Genomic DNA, 5,070 nt, shown 5'->3' on the forward strand with positions numbered 1-5,070 from the left:
GAGGAGGAGGAGGAGATTGGATTTATACCCCAACCTTCACTACCCAAGGAGCTGCGGTGGCTCAAGTGGTTAAGACGCTGAACTGCAGGCTGTGGAAGGTCGGTAGTTCAGCAGTTCGAGACCCAAGTGTGCCGCATGACGTAGTGAGCTCCCGTCTCTAGTTCCAGCTCCTGCCAACCTAGCAGTTCGAAAGCAAGAAATTGAAAGTAGATAAATAGGTACCACTTCGGTGGGAAGGTAACAGCGTTCTGTGCGCCTTGATGTTTAGTGTCTTCGGACAGCGCTGGCTCTTCGGCTTTGAAACGTAGAAGAGCACCGCAACCCTAGAGTCGGATTCGACTGGCTTTCGAGCAAGGGAACCTTTACCTTTACCTTTTTCACTACCCAAAGGAGTCTCAGAGCGGCTTACAGACTCCTTTCCCTTCCCCTCCCCACAACAGACAGACACCATGAGAGGCGGGTGGGGCTGAGAGAGCTCTGACAGAAACTGCTCTTTTTCAAGGACAGCTCTTATCAGCACTGAATCAATACAAACCTCTATATTATCTACTATGGAGTGTCATAGATTATACAGTATTTTTATTTCTCCATTTTATACAGAGGAGACTGGATTTATACCCCGCCCTTCACTACCCAAGGGAGTCTCAGAGCGGCTTACAAACTTCTTTCCCTTCCCCTCCCCACAACAGACACCCTGTGAGTTCAGTGGGGCTGAGAGAGCTCTTGAAAGAAACTTCTCTCTTTCAAGAACAGCTGTGCCAGAACTACTGCTTGCCCAAGGTCAATACAGCCAGGTGCAAGTGGAGGAGTGGGGAATCAAACCCGGTTCTCCCGGATTAGAGTCCACGCACTTAACCACTATGCCAAACTGGCCCACATGGAAAGTGACTGGCTGGCCCAAGGTCACCCCTGGGAGACTCACAGCCATTGCACGAGTTTGAGGCTGTCTCTCCCCCATCCTAATCTGGTGCTCCAACCGCTAAAGCCTCTACGGAGAAGAGCTACTGGGGCGCCTTCACACATGCCAGATAGTGCCGTTTCAGTCCAGCAGCCGTTTGCAAGGGGAGTTTGCCGTTTCACACAGTAAAACCCAGTTGCAGAGTGCGTTGGAAGCAGACTGAAAGGGCAGTATTCACTGTGTGTGGAAGCGCCCTAGTACACTAAAATATCTGAAAGGCTGTCACTTGGAGGAAGGCAAGGAGCCGTTCCGGTTGGCGGCAGAGGAGAGGACCCGAAGCAACGGGTTTAAGTTACATGCAGGAAGGTATCGGCTGGATATCTGGAAACACTTTTTCACAATCAGAGTGGTTCAAAGGTAGGATCAGCTGCCTAGAGAGGTGGTGAGCTCCCCTTCACCGGAAACTTTCAAGAAGAGGCTGGACGAATATTTGTCAGAGATGCTTTAGGCTGGTCCTGCATTGGACAGGGGGTTGGAGTAGATGATCTGTATCACCCCCTTCCAACTCTGTGATTTGAGCCCTGTGACACCTTAGAGACCACAGGTTTTTCAGGTTATGCGCTTTCAAAAATCAAATATACAAAGGATATCTGATGAAAGGGTCTTTGACTCTCAAAAGCTCATACCCTGGAAATCTTGGGCAATTCTGCATCTGACATTCGATCTACATTTTCTCAGCTGGGAGGAAAAGGTGCAGCTCAAAACCACATTCAGATACCCCAGGACAAGGCCGTACTGACTGGAAAGTCACCCAGCAGAGAGCCAGTTTGGTGTAGTGGTTAAGTGCGGGGACTCTAATCTGGGAGAACCGGGTTTGATTCCCCACTCCTCCACTTGCACCTGGCTGGATGACCTTGGGCAAGCCATAGTTCCATCAGAGCTGTTCTTGAAAAAGAGCCGTTTCTGTCAGAGCTCTCTCAGCCTCACCGACCTCACAGAGCGGTGTCTCTGGTGGGGAGGGGGAGTGAAAGGAGTTTGTAAGCCGCTCTGAGACACCTTTGGGTAGTGAAGGGTGGGGTATAAATCCATCCTCCTCCTCCTCCTCCTCCTCTTCTTCTTCTGATCCAGTTTGGTGTCGTGGTTAAGTGCGGGGACTCTAATCTGGGAGAACCGGGTTTGATTCCCCACTCCTCTACTTGCACCTGGCTGGGTGACCTTGGGCAAGCCGTAGTTCTGAGAAGAGCTGTCCTTGAAAAAGAGCAGTTTCTGTCAAGAGCTCTCTCAGCCCCACCTACCTCACAGGGTGTCTGTTGTGGGGAGGGGAAGGGAAAGGAGTTTGTAAGCCGCTCTGAGACTCCTTTGGGTAGTGAAGGGTGGGGTATAAATCCAATCTCTTCTTCTTCTTCATATAATACACCATTCAAGGCAGAAATTTTACTTTTATATGTTATATAGGGAAATCTTGATGGAGAAAAAAGAGCTAGTGGCATCATGTAGTGCTACAAAATTTGTAATTGCTCAAAAGTAGAAGAGTTATGTACCACTACATATATACCATTGATACCAAAAAGATTGCCATTTGTGCCTTTTAGAAAAAGTGGCCACGAGAATACAAAATACAGCATCAGGCTCTCATGCTACTAATTCTGAGGCTGTGTGGTTTCCCTTTTTAAGCTTTGTGTCTTGACATGACGAGACAAGATGGTTATCAGATCGGACTAAATCGATGTTAATAAACTGACTTGTCTGAGTTATTTCCTTACCCGCGAAAAATAAGTTGTGATGGCCTTGGGAGAGAAAGATTGGACTAAATTGATGTTATTAAATTGCCTGAGATATTTCCCTTCCCGCAAAGAGCAAGTTGTGATGGCCTTGGGAGAGATGGAAACCTTGTCCTACTATTTGGCATTTCGTTTAGGTACTGTACTTGTATATTTAGATTTGTTATCTTATGTTTGGTATATGCATTTTGTAATTTATTGGGTTGAATAAAGACAGGGGTCATTTCGTAGAAAAAGAGGTGCAGGAGCTCATTAGCATAACTTATTAGCATAACTTATTTGCATATGCCACACACCCTGACATCACCGGAAGTGTGTCAGAAGGCAACACCCACCACTCAGGCTCCACTGGACTGTTCAGGATTGCTAGCTATTGGGGGGGGGAGAGAACGTGCAGATCTGTCCTCACAGAGGAGGGAGAGCTTGTACCTGAATAAAACCTGATCTTAAAGGTGCCACTGGACTGTTTTGGACCGGGGGGGGGGCTCTGCAACTTACCTGGCTGCTTCTTGCTCTGACTGAGGGCTGCTGGGAGCAGGGGGTGGGGCTTGTTGCATGTGCCCCGCCCCCTGGTCTCCTTACTGCCGGAGCTCCGCTCCTGTGCGCTCCTGCAGGAAATGATCCCTGAATAAAGATATATATATTTTTAAAAGTAGGAAGGGCAGTGTTATTCCGACAGCAGTGTCATTAAGTGTATCCCGTTCCCATAGGGCAAATTGTAGCTCCGTTTCAGGTTGCAGAAATGGTGCATCAGACAAGGTGTAACCCACCCTCCCCTCACATTGTCACCTTGGTCTGAATCAGGCCCCATGCACCTGTTTTATAGGAAAAGATTAGGGAGCTCCAAGCACTCCGATTCCTATTCAGTTTATCCCTTAACTCAGTTTCGAGTCAGCCTACCGTAAAGTAGCACAGCTATTGGGTTAAATGTAAAAAAAAAACCCCACATTTGACTTGGAAGTACAGAAGCTTTACACTGTAATCCCCGATTCTCCACATTTTCCGGTTAAGGGGGAAATGCGGTTCAAACAGCTTACAAAGATGATCTCTCTCCAATGGTAACAGGAGAAATTTTCACTTACAAAAATAGAAGCACAATCTTACAGGACATATTCATGTAGGTACGTTTGACTTATTGTGGCCCCGGTCACATGGAGAATTTGCCACGCGAAAGGCACGAATGTCGGGTGGATTTTCGGGACGCGATCACACCGCAACATCTGGGAAGCGTGGCGCACCCGTGGCCAACCCGTGGCATCCCGCTGAAGATGCGGAGTTAGAAAGTACCAAGGAAAGGGCACTAATATCCGGAAAACGCGGGGCGGGGGTGGGCGTCTGATCGCGGGAGTACTAGTATCGCGGGGTCTGATCGCGGCAGCGCTAGTATCCCGTGGCATCCAGCACCCGTCCACATCCCGTCGTGAACCGGCTGCTTTTCGTAAGTGCATGCGCACAAACATGAAACTGAAAGCAGTGCTGCTCCGTGGAATTGCGCACACACACAAACGCAAAACGCTGGTGTGATCGTGCCGCGCCGCTTCTTTGCCACGCAGCGGCATCGCCGTGTGATTGCCAGCTAACAGCCGAAGCACAGAGATTCGGGGGACTGTGTGATCAGGCTACTGCGCTTTATTTTGCTCCGGGGTGAACAGCCACGCCTCCCCCCCCCCCACCGCGTTATCTGGCCTGAAAGAAGAAGAAGAAGAAGAAGAAGAAGAAGAAGAAGAAGAAGAAGAGAGGTCCTGTATAAAATGGAACAGAAGGCAAGCAACGGCCAAAGAGGCTCCAAAAGGAGGGTGGGGCCAACTGCCCAGTGCACCCCAGTGGGAGAATTCTCTTAACCCTTCCCCTCCCGGATCCACTTGCAGGCAGAGTTACAATATCCAACACCAGCTACCAAGGTCCAGCTCTTCCGGTGGGTCCCGCTGCCACCCATGCTCCCAGCTGCATTGCACTGCCCAGGACAGTCAGGGATGAGTGTGAGACCCCTGGGAAATGAGCGTCTGGGCAGGGGCAGGATGGATGGCAACAGTGGTCCCTCTAAGCCGTGGAGTCTCGTGAGCAAAAACTCCGCTTTGCGAGCTGCTGGCATTAAAGCCGTGAGCGACTGATTTGGCTGCTGCATCAGTCAGTTTGCTCCGGAGCCCTCCTTCCTGAGCGAAGACAAAAATGTGCTTACCTTTAAAGCCCTGAATGGCCAGGGTCCTGACTATCTAAGGGACCATCTCCTCCCGTATGTTCCCTCAAGGGCACTGAGATCGGGGATGTTCCATCGTCTGGTAGTTCCAGGCCCCCGAGTGGTGAGGTTGGCCCACACGAGATCTAGGGCGTTTTCGGTGGCGGCTCCTTCCTGGTGGAATGAGCTCCCGGAGGAGATCCGGGCCCTGCGGG

General features: G+C 50.1%; 1 protein-coding gene across 1 annotated transcript in view; it reads left to right on the plus strand.

Annotated features, from left to right (window-relative positions):
* Positions 1-5,070, plus strand: part of TPRG1 (tumor protein p63 regulated 1) — a gene marked incomplete at its 5' end in the record, with an annotated part of 68,591 nt that overhangs the window by 62,285 nt on the left and 1,236 nt on the right. The window lies entirely within an intron of this gene.

This window comes from Gekko japonicus, unplaced genomic scaffold, assembly GCF_001447785.1.
Source record: "Gekko japonicus isolate JY-2015 unplaced genomic scaffold, Gekko_japonicus_V1.1 scaffold3622, whole genome shotgun sequence".
NCBI lineage: Eukaryota > Metazoa > Chordata > Lepidosauria > Squamata > Gekkonidae > Gekko > Gekko japonicus.